This window comes from Lissotriton helveticus, chromosome 7 (genome assembly GCF_964261635.1).
Source record: "Lissotriton helveticus chromosome 7, aLisHel1.1, whole genome shotgun sequence".
Classification (NCBI taxonomy): domain Eukaryota; kingdom Metazoa; phylum Chordata; class Amphibia; order Caudata; family Salamandridae; genus Lissotriton; species Lissotriton helveticus.
In genome coordinates this window covers 483143136-483155578 of record NC_136068.1, presented here as the reverse complement: position 1 = coordinate 483155578, position 12443 = coordinate 483143136, and positions in this window count along the sequence as shown.

Below are 12443 nucleotides of genomic sequence, written 5' to 3'. Positions count from 1 at the left end.
TGTATAAAAAAAAAAAAAACGCCGGCGAGTGGTGCGCGCGGCGCACCACTGCCAGCATATGTCTTCAATCATCTCTGCCGTCACAGCCGAGATAATTGAAGATATATGGCCTTCTGGTGCGCGTAACAGACACCAATGGGCCATAGGCGGAGCTACTCGACCGCCTATGGCCTATTGCGTGTTCTCTTTCTAAACCACACGCACTCGAACACCAATGGCAATACACAAAAAAGCACGAGCAGCCTGGAATTCGTTGGTACATTTGTCGAAGCCCTGAGAATAGGACTCTGGGCCACGCCCACTGCTGACGCAGTGGGACGATAGGCCCGAGCTCTAATAACAAGTATAGTGAGACTCTCTTCCTGGTAGTTCTTACTCGCTTCGATCTCCGTAGTGCCTGGTAAATTCCCCATGACTAATCAGCAGGCTGGTCTTAAACAGATGTTGGCAGCTGGTATGATTTCCACACAACTGACAGTGAAGCATACCTCCTCGAATCAGGGTCTCCCAAAGGCTAGGCAGCGAGGCCCGACACTTGACCCAGGAGCTCAAACTCAAGCTCAAAGGAGCCTCAGATTTAGACACTTGTTACTTTTTGGCATTTAATAAAGTAGAATTATTGGTGGGGGCCTCAAAACCTGTAATTGGACCAGGGTCTCTTTGGATCCTGACAGGGCCTAGTCTGATAATGTCAGGTTTGTCCCACAAGATTCCTCAGCAGAGCATTACAGGACATGAGAATGCCAAAATATAAGGAGACTGAGATATACAAAAAACATTCCCTATTTTGATCTGTCAGAAGCTGCAGAGCTGATAGACCCCTCTAAAACACTTCCCCTCTCCTGTGCCCCAATAAAATCCCCTAAACAACTATAGTCAGGAAAGCTTCTGGAACCCTCCCAATGATGGTTCTGGAAATAGTAGCACCTCTTTTTGTGTATCTGAATAACTTTTAGGCCACACACGTCCTCTATAGCTAGGCTTTCCTGTTTTCAGTTTCTATTTTTGGTAAATTATGGTGTTTTTTTCCCATGTTTTCAAGTGATTTCAATACCTTAAAAAAACAGTGGTTATCAGTGGTTACACATTTTCGCGCCATTAAAAACAACAGAATCAGTCTTTATGGAACTTTTTGCTTATATTATTTCTTGCTTTCTGCACTGACAGGGCATAGTATATAGACAGTGTACGTACAGTGTATATGAGGTCCAAATACATTTTTACAAATCAAACTTATCGTAGTACACCAGACAATACTTCTTGAGTCAGTCTTTGGTCAGGCACGCTCACTCTTTCCTTCCCATGTAAACTTTTATCTGTGAAAAGGCCCTCTCAACATTGGCACTTGAGACAGGCAACACCAAAATAGCTAGTACAAAATGGGATAACTCTGACCACTGGCATAGCTTTCTATGCCAATACTGGTGCACCTGAAGATTGTGATTCTCTGCGACAGGTTCTGCAACATATGCGTTGAAATGGGCTCATATGCCCTCAGAGTTACTGAAGCGGTCAAAAATAAGGCAGCACTTTTGAAACTCCAGAGAAAATTTCCCTTTACAGAAAGGATCTATAACTTTTGCAGAGTACCACAGTGAGGCTTCATGGACTTCAAATGCCATGGTTGGTGAAGGGCTATTTCTCATGTATTATAAAATAAAAGTTCCTGAATTGCTCCTCAACATTTCTTTGCTTACCAAGTGGCAAACATTCTAACATGGAACATGTTGCAGTGCCAAAGTCACTAAAAGTATCGCCCAGCTTACTCTCAAGGAGATGTTTTACATCTACACGAATTATGGTGAACACTTGGTAGACAAGGGTGTTTTCAGACTCTAGTTTTTTTTATTATGTCCACTACAGTCATGCTTTCCTGTAAAAATCTAAAATTGCAGTAGAGTGTACTTTTTTCAAATCATCATCAACATGTGACCAAAGAACCTCACATTTCTTGCAGTTTGCATCATCACTAAGCAAAAGTTCTGTAAACGGTTGCCACATGGATAATATAGCATTCATGGCCTTTAGGACTGAGAACCACCAGCTAAGTGACACAGTTGGGGTGACTCTTTCTTTTGATGCTTCTTTCCGCGCATAACAAAACAATGCACCAGAATGGACTAAAAAGTCAATAGAATTCTTAATTAACTCTGAAGATTGTAAAGATGCTTTCAGCATAGCATCTAACAAGTGGCAAGGATCTCTTACAGGGAAGCATTTCAGCTCTGGTATCGATTTTGACAGGTCATCACACAACTTTTTCATATACGTAGCTGAATCACAGCAAAAACAAACAATATCACTCCAATCTTTGTTGAACTTGGTAAGAACTTTTTTGCAGCAGCATTCCAAGTGACACTGCATTCCATGTTTTCCAAAAGTCTGGTGTCATGTTTTTACCAGTATCCCAGATGCTTTGTGACTGCACTCACATATACCTGTCACTATACCTAGCACTGAATGTTTAAAGCCTAGAGTGTTTGGCAATTCACCTACTATCAATACTGACTCACTAGAAAAGGGGGCTGATGTATGAAGGGTTTTTACCCATTCTCTGTGGGTAAATGTGATTGTACATATTGGAATAGATTCTTATGAAACCTTCAGTGAAAGACTCAAACGTAGCCAAAAAATCAAATATGATTTAGATATTTCCTGATTCTCTACAGTTTATAAAATAAATGACCAACACCTAAAACATGCTTCTAACCCCTGTATCTTTAGACCAAAGACCACAAAACTGAAAAAGGAGGAAGAAACAATATTTTAGTGACATCCCTAAACAACAAAACTCAAGCAGAATAATGTTAGCCCAGTCTTTCTTACTGCTACCTTATATAACAAAGTTACATTGTATTGGCCAATTTAGGAAAAACATTAAATTACTCTTTCACTCTCCTTTTCCTTTCTTTGAATGGCATTTAGTTTGTAGTTGTGCAGGGTTCTTTTCAGTGGTTATATGTTTATACTGGTAAGGGCTATTTCACTTCCGGTGGGGTTTTATAAGTTATTATAGGTTTAAACCTAAAACCGGACAGACTAGCTATACCTAATCAGGGACACCCTTAAGCCTGTCTTATCTCTACTTGGTCTAACCGACTAGACCTGCAAGAAGCCTCAGGGCCGCTCTTGAAACGGGGGATGAAAAGCGGGTACTCATAGCTTTGCTTGCGCTCTCCCTGCTTCTAGGGACCTTCAGGGGCATCATTTATGCTTCCCTCAATCCACCTCTGAGGTATGGAAGGGATACAGGACCCTATTTACCCTACCACAAGCACAGGGGAAGGAGCAAGGGGCAGCAGTGCCCAGCGGAGGGAGGAATTAAGGACAGCATCGGTGAGGCCTCCCACATCGCAGGTAGTTTCGCCCTTTTTAGGTACGACGAAGATTGGACTTACTGCCTTAATCAGGATGCAACCGGCATACAGAAGTAAAGTCTAGCTGCAATTTAAGTAAACCAAGTAAAGTCTAGCTGCAATTTAAGTAAACCCCACACCCCCACTTCTAGGGGTAACCACAACATATCTAAATAGTCAATGGGATCCGAACTACAGAAACAGCAAAGTCTATTCAGAGCTTGGCCAACATAACATTTAATGTGAAGTCCTGAAACAGTAGTCTCTGTATAGGATTTGGGAACAGGAGGTGTTTGTAGGGAGTTTGGAAACAGGAAGTCTCCTGAGGTAAGTTTTGAACGGAGGTTGATGTTTGAGGCTTGGGAAAAGCTAGTCATTGTTGGGGCACGGTACAGGGAGTATATCTGAGGACTGGGGAATGAAAAATCTCTTTGTGGGCTTGGTTTGGGAGTAGGTTGTGGGTGGCACCGCCACAGGGCATGGGGAAGGGAAGTCATTGAAGAGTTTCGTCTATGCTTCTTCAAAATGGACTGCGTTCAATATCAATTCCTGATTCTGTGTATCTTCTGTATGTTGTATTTGAACAAAGGTCTGTATTGATCGGCCTGAAACAGAAAATGTTAGAAATAAACAAAATCGTGATTTATTTGTGTTGTACTTTTTTGGTTGAAGCCTACCAGACAGCACAATTGCTTGGTTGTGAAAAACTTTGTGCGAACATGTTGAAAGCTGTCCAAGGAGAGTTTTCCTCCCATTGCTTACCATCTGCTTTGCCTTTTCTCTTTCACTTTGCCTTGCTTCCTATTGGCTGATTTTATTTGTATTAGCATGTACAGCTTGTTTGCCCTTCTCATGGAGCCTAGCCTCTCATTCGTTACTTCTAATCTTTCAGGCCTACTGGCTTTCTGGGAACTATTTTTCATGAAGCCCTTCGTGATAGTGCATGTTTCCAGCTGTCTCTCGTGTGCTTCTCTCCCCCACCCATGCTTATCTTGTTAGCTCTCAGCAGTGCTCTTCTCTACCTTCCCACTCTCTGTGTTGCTCTGTCTTGCATATGTGCTTCTTCTTTTTCCTTTGTGTTGTTCAGCATTACCAAAAACCCTTGGCAAAGTCAACAGGTCACAAAGGAGAAAGCTAATGGCTTTGCCAATGCTTGTTTATAAGAAACTGGCAGCTTAGTTTGACCACCAGATATACTTTAACAGTAGATTAACATTGCAGTCATTCTCCCTGCCAAGTAACAGCTCTGTGTGACGGAACTGGTGTGTGTCGTTCCAGTTATGAATGTCACTTTCTGACTTTGTATTTATGTGATGATTCCGCAGAATCTGGGCAGCTGATTCAGGTGCCTGTAGCCATTTGGGTTAAGAACCAATATTCACTCCAAAGGGTTCATTCACTGGTGGCAGAACTCCAGAATTGGGCTGATCCTTCCATTACTCCTGAATGAGGAGCCGGCCATTGCGCTCCCCATGGGTGTCTGCCACCATGATTCTCATTGTTAATCCTGGCAAGCTGCACTAATGCTGAGTTAGCGCACCCTGGGTCATAGGGAAACTCAGAGGACCTCTACCCTAACCTCAATTTAAAGGTCTAAAACTCTGATGATGCCGTATTTGGACAACCAGAAAATTCCACACCTGGTGAAGTCCTTTAACATATGCGCAAGAACCACCCAGGATTCAGCAGCTGTTCGAACGAGCCCTCAGCATCCCCCCTCCCTTCCTGTGCTCCACTGCTGGAGATGCGCCATCTTCGGCATCCTACTCATGGGAGCTTGCACCATCTTCTTTGCTGCCAAAGTTAGAAGAGGATAATGAATAGTCACTCTGGATATAATTCTGATCATCTGGGACTTAGGAAACAGTAGGAAAACTTGGCTTTTACATTTGGTGATGAAGGACTTATTTATGGTTAGACGAAGCCCGTAAACCTGCAGCGGTCCTCTTACCCGGCCACAACCTCAGTTCCCCCTTTCTGTTTAGAGTCGGGGAAACTGTTGGCAAGGCCTTCCTGCTGGCTCTGCCTGAAAACAGAATCTGTACCTCTTTGAATTTTTGCTGAATTTTTATGTTCTTCATCGCTGTATTGCATATTCTCTCTTTATGCCCTTCCTAGATGAGTGTACGACCATGATAGTGCGTAAAGGTGGCTTTCAGTCCCTCAGGTCCACCCTGTTGTCCAAAATGACTGGGATCCTCAGGCCTCACTGTCACAGTTCTGATTACAAACCCAACTCCCTCCCACCCAGCCAGACCAGATATTAACCCACGACCTACGTCCTACAATTCCTTTCTCCTCTCCTCACTTACAGCCTGAGGTGAATCCACCACCTGCAGATACTTACCATACCTGCTCTCCCTCTTAAAAAAAAACAGATATTGTTTTCTCCACCCACTCACCTCCACCTTTGGCCGCCTGAGCGCCTTAACCCACTGACCAGCATGACCAGCCAAAACAATGTACAGCCAAAACAATGTACGATGGGATTCAAGAAACTGGAGTAAAGAAGATTTCTGGCAAGGAATGCGGCCATTGTGAACTTGAACTTGCCCCACCACACATACATCCTCTGACAGTGATGTCATTATTGCTAAAACTTTATTATATATATAATTTCAGTCATTCAAGTAGAGTGGCAGGTGGTGATCGATAGAAATGCCTTGGGGGCCTCGCTGGTCATTAAAAGGCTCAAGGTATCTAAAGGGAAAGCCAGAAAGGGTCCTCTCTATTGCTTCTGCCTTCAGTGGTCAACGCCTGGAGAAAAGATAATGAGAATATTGCGGGTTGGGGTAGGGTGTGAGGGGGACATCAGTCAGGCTCAGAGGGAAAAAAGAATCCTTTGTACTGCACTGTCTTTCCTTTCACTCTGTTTATCCTTCTGCAGCCTCAGTTCCATCTTTTCCTCGTGTCCAATTGCTCTTTACTGTTCTCACTTTTCCATTACTTTGTGCTGCTGTGCTTTTCTATAATTCTCTTCTTGTTCCTTTGTAGTTGTTTTCTAGATTTTTGATTTCTCTGACTGGTTATTTAATCGTTCTCTCCCTCTTACTTGGATCCTCCACCCTTTTTAATGATCTTTTTCTCAAGACAGTTATTCCTTTTGTTACTCTCATTTATATCTTTGTTTTCTTTCTTCTTTCTGTTCAATTGCTTTCATCTGTGTACACCCCACACTCTTAGTTTTTTTCTTTCCTCCATTCCTTTCATTGATTGTGTATTGCACCTCACTTTTAGTTTTTCTTCTTTTTTCTATTATATCTGCTTTTTAATTTCTATCAAAGAAACAGTGTTCCCTGGGTAGTGCCTTTTCTATTCAAATTCTTACAACCAATCACATCATTCAGTTCTGGTTTATTTCTATACCACAGTCAGTCTTACTCCCCCTGTATCGCCCTTATATACGTTAGTAGCCTCGCTGAGGTTTCCTGCATTAATGTTTGCAGATGATACTCTGCTTCTCTCAAAATCCCCTATGGGTATGCAGAGGGTTTTAAACCAGTTCATTAAATTCTGCAAACATAGACATTTAGTAGTCAACATTGACAAGACTAAGTATATGGTATTTAATGCCAATACTACCAATTGCCCTCACCCAATGATGGAAGGTAGACCGTTAGAAAGAGTCCCAACATTTGACTACTTAGGGTTGACTCTAACTGACAAAATGGGGTGGGGAGCACAAATGGCCAAGGCAAACTTAAAATTAGTACAGACAACCGGGGGAATTTTAAAAGTCCAAACAAATTGTGCGAATAAAACCAAAAGTGCCCCACTGGAAATCTTCAAAGTTCAAGCAAGATCTTCCTCCCTTTACGGGGCGGAACTTTGGAGACATGTTCCTTCCACCGACCTAACTATTACAGAAAACAACTTAATTAGGCAAATTCTAACCTTGCCCAGAAGCACCCCCCTAGTCCCACTCAGGCTAGACCTGAATATTAGGCCTATAGCCGAAGCTATTGCCTCACGCCCCCTTCTTTATTGGAGGAGGCTGTGGAGCACCCCGAGCTGAAAAGCTACAGAAGGGAATTGAAGGTGGTTCTAGCCTCACGAGGAGCGGGTAGAATTCCATGGTTAAGTTACGTAAGACAGTCTCTAGTCCAAATTGGTTATGAAAATCTCTGGCTAAATCCTGAGGTCACTTCTCTATCTATTTCAAAGAAAACACTTTCTGGTGCTGTGAAGGACTTTAGTCTCGGAAGGACCATTAGCTCAGTATCATCAACGAGTCTGACTGGTGCCTTCCTGAGCCATAAGTCCACATACAGCTTTGAACAAGAAATAGATGTAATTCAACCCACTTTGGCGAAGAAGCTGTACTTATAGTTTAGATTTGGAACACTGACCCTTTATTCTATGACAGGTAGGTGGACGGGGGGCCCAGTTCATCTATGCCCCGGCTGTAGAACTGAAAATGAAACCACTTTGCATGTTACTCTCTTCTGTCCAGCCTACTTACATATACGAAAAAAGTGGATAAAACAATTATGTAATAATATGGGTATAAGGGACTACCAAGTCTTCTTTAGGATCTTGAAGTCTGACACGAACCCTTTGATAGTGTCTGCTATAACTAAATTTCTGTTTTCTATGTGGTCTATTCGAAGGAAATTACTCAATTAATAGGGCACTTTATGTTTTTATCCGATGAGACGTGTGAACTATTTGGGATCAACAAATGCTGTCTTAATCTTTTTAAACAATATAATTTTAAAAATATTTAAATTTTTTAACGGTTTTAACAATTTGCCTTCTCCCCTCTGACTGCATATGATGTATGTTAATCTTTATATTCAAAAATGAACTGTGGAATAATGATAATGTATATTTTACGTACTTTTATGGTTAAAACTAACCGAAATAAAGTTTATTGAATGAATGAATATACGTTAGTTATCCACAATGTTTATTAAAAAGATATTTTAAAAAATGAAGGAGGATTTAAAGTGGTGTGTTCTTGAAAAAACTCTTATGTCTAGAAGAGGAGGTAACAAAGAACAAAAAAGGAAAACCCGAGAACAATTCTTCATGTGTAAATTTAAAAGTTATATTAATGGTCTGAACAATCGTGAGGAATGGGAGAGACTTTATAGATAAAACATCTAAAAAATGAAATAAAGGAACTTAAATGCTAAATAAAGTGAAAAGTAAAAACTGAAAGAAGGGTAGGCATTAAGGCACTAACTGGCGGCAGAAGCGATTGAAATCTTTATTCCCGCTATCGAACTTAGAGAGAACTGAAGGACCTTCGTTTAACCACAGATGCCATCTGCATTGTGTGGCAAAATTGCACCAATTATGTATAAGAGCATGAGCGGTAGAAATAGTTCGCGCAAGATAAGGTAATTAGGTGGAACAATAACTGGCTAAATACTTAACTTTGTAGCACATGATCAATGTAAATAGGAATAAGGTTATGTAATATGTGGTTTTTAACATTCAAAGATGGCGCCCATAGAAGACTGGGCTAGTAAAGTTCTCAGTTTAAAAGAAAAAAAATCACAGGCCCACAAATGGGTCACATGGTTACTCGGAAACATTTAAAAATACGGAAAAGAGATGAGGTATACTTCATCCTACACGAGAGGAAAGGCACAGCGGTTACGTGCGACACGGAAGTACTCCAGGTAAGCGATGGAGGGCAGAGTGGAACTTTGAATGGCATAACGTTAATTCCAAACTAAGTGTAAATAGGTCCACAACGCCTAAAAATGCAAATGTTTGACTAAGTAAGTTTTAAGGCATAGCAGGAAGATAGCGCGCTAATTAAAATAATATAATAAAGATACAGGGGCTCCGATGCAGCCATAGGTGAGCCGCACAGGTGTTTTGTTGATCACTAATGGGTGTTAAATGGAAAGGCAATGTGAGGCAAAACAGGATGAGGTAATTGTATTTTTCTCTTAAATAATTTGTTCTACCTGAAAAAAGAGCGTGGGGAATGACGAGACAGGAGGGCTTAATGGCCGATGTAATGACACCTAATGGACCGCTAATACGAAATAGACTAACTTGGTGGCTCCATGACTGCTCATAAAACTGAAATATAGAGAAAACGATAAAAAAACAAGAGGGAAATTAACCCATCATGTTTTAATAAGCACATCGGTACGGCAATGAGACGCCCAGGAAATCAGATGTAGGACATTTAATGGTGCTGCAACTGTTGTCTGTGGGCTAATAATAATAAAAATACAAACAAAGTTAAAACTGAAGGGTTGAATATATTAATTGTATTCATCCATTAATGAGGAATGGCCATTCTGTGTATGAATCACGATAGGGTAAATGTGTCCCAAGAGCGTCTTGTTTCCAGGAGTGAGGACTTTGTCCAATTTACCTGCCGTTTGGGAGTGCCTTGTGGATTGCTGCTAGCGGCGCCCGCTTCGTGGGTGCCGCGTCACTGCTTTGGCCGGGAGGAGATCCCTGTCCAGGTCTCGGTTGCTGCCTGTCACCTGGGGCTGAGAGGAGGCGGAGCGCGCTGTGGATGCTAGCAGGGACTCGTTGTTCCAGGAGTCCCTGCGAAGATTGTTAACACCTGCTCCAGCGCTCTGCACCCAGCCCCGCCCACCAGCACCTACACGCATCAAAAAGCTCTGACCTGCCCTTTTGCACTTGGGCGTCTTGTTTCCAGGAGTGAGGACTTTGTCCAATTTACCTGCCGTTTGGAAGAACCTTGTGGATTGCTGCTAGCCGCACCCGCTTCGCGGGTGCCCGTCGCTGCTTCGGCCGGGAGGAGATCCCTTTCCTGGGCTCGGTTGCTGCCTGTCACCTGGGGCTGAGAGGAGGCGGAGCGCGCTGTGGATGCTAGCAGGGACTCATTGTTCCAGGAGTCCCTGCACAGATTGTTAACACCTGCTTCAGCGCTCTGCACCCAGCCCCGCCCACCGGCACCTACACGCATCAAAAAGCTCTGACCTGCCCTTTTGCACTTGGGCGTCTTGTTTCCAGGAGTGAGGACTTTGTCCAATTTACCTGCCGTTTGGGAGAGCCTTGACGATTGCTGCTAGCCGCACCCAGCCCGCCCACCCGGCACCTACACGTGGTATATAGCAAGCCCAATCACCCTCTGTGCGGGAGCGTCCCGGGACAAGGGTGGGACCGTCCAAGGCCATCACAGGCCGGAGGCGGCCGGGCTGGGCCACCCCCCTTAAGCCACGGACCATAGTAAGGAGGGTTTGGTGATGTACATTCCACGTAGTGGTCTATAGTTCCCATTGTTTTAAGTACCATACTGTTTTGGTTACATCCTCTGTTTGTTGTGACCGGCATATCCGTGTTTTAACTGCTAGGATGTTACCTGCTGGGAAAGGGAAAAAAAGTGCGACGAGCTGCACAGGTGGGTCTATAACTAGGACTATGGTCGAATTTATAATTAGGGCTACTAATGTATTGGAACGCGAGATAGCCTACACTGAGAAGAGATTGTCATCCGATCCCTCTTTCTTTAAGCGCTCCTCGCTTGGAACCATCAGGGATGTAGTCACACCCGAACAGCCACGTCCTAATACCCTTCTGGTAGAAAATAGGATGAACTCTAGTAGATCAGCGGAGGCCATAGACCTATCTGACGATTGTTCAACAGTGGCAACCCCTACCACGAGTCCTGTACTTGGAATGGAAAACACATTTGTATAGCGCAGCAATCACTCCAAGGAGCATCTTGGAGCTTGGTGCCAACCTAGGTGGAGCATGTTGGCTGACTGATGTCGTTCGGAGGGTCCTGTACACTTTATACTAGGGTTTTATAGGCGGTGTCTGTAAGGGAGAAAACCCAGGTCTTCAGGGCTTTCCTGAAGGGCCTTTCTGTTGCAATTTGCCGAAGCTGTGGTGGCAGTTTGTTCCATGCCCTGAAACCAATGACAGCCAGGGATTTCCCACCCTTATTGGTGAGCCTGAATTTAGGTGTCACTAGTAGGTTTTGATTGGAGGACCTTAGGCTACCCGCGGGCAGATAGCGTCTGAAGCCATTTGACAAATACCTGGGCCCCTGTAAGTGAAAGGCTCTAAAAGTGATAACCAGGATTTTGAATAAAATACGCTTATGTATTGGTAACCAATGGAGGGCATTGAGTGCAGCCGAAGCAGATAACTTCCTAGGCCAGCCAAGGACCATCTGCAGTCTGTGGAGCACGAATTTATTTGCTCCTGCGTACAGGCTATTGCAGTAGTCCAGTCTAGATGTTATGAGTGCAACCACTACTGTTTTTCTTGCTGGGAGGGGGAGGAGGTCAAAAAACTTTCTGAGGGTTCTGATGATGTGAAAACAGGTGCCGGCCACGACCACTGCTTGTTGCTTAAATGACACAGCGTCATCGAACTTAATGCCTAAGTTACGGGCAGAGGAAATGGTGTTTGGGGGAGCTTCGGCATCTTCAGGCCACCACTGTTTTGGCGAGAAAAGATTTTGAGGACCGAAAGGCAGGATTTCGGTTTTCCCCGAGTTACATTTGAGGTGGTTGCACTTCATCCACTCGAAAGTAGCAGTGAGGCAGTTTTTGAGGTTTTCTTCAGCTCCAGGCAGCTCTCTGTCCAGCACCAGGATGAGCTGTGTATCGTCAGCGTATGATATTGTGCTGATCTGATAGGAGGAAATGAGCTCAATCAGGGGGACCATGTAGAGATTGAAAAGTATAGGGCTCAGACTGGATCCGTGAGGGACCCCTGCACTGATATATTTTTCCTCAGAGCTGAATTCCCCTAGTACAGTGATTTGTTGTCTTTGGCCAAGAACATTTTTGAACCATGTCAACACTACCTCTCTTATCCCTAAGTTAAATAGACGGTCAATCAGGATAGTGTGCGAGACCGTGTCGAAGGCCGCCGACAGATCAAGTAAGATCAGGACGGCCTTCTTCCCATGGTCCATGGCCTTTCGCAGGGTTTCTGCCGTGAATAGAAGGGCGGATTCGGTTGAGTGTTTGGCCCTGAAGCCAGATTGGTTGGCATGCAGGTTATTTTCTTCGAAAAATTTTGTGAGTTGTTTGTTGACAAATGCTTCAGTCAGTTTAAACAACAGAGGGAGCAGCGAGATGGGATGTAGGTTGGAGAGGATAGTCAGATCAGGCAGGGGTTTCTTTTGGA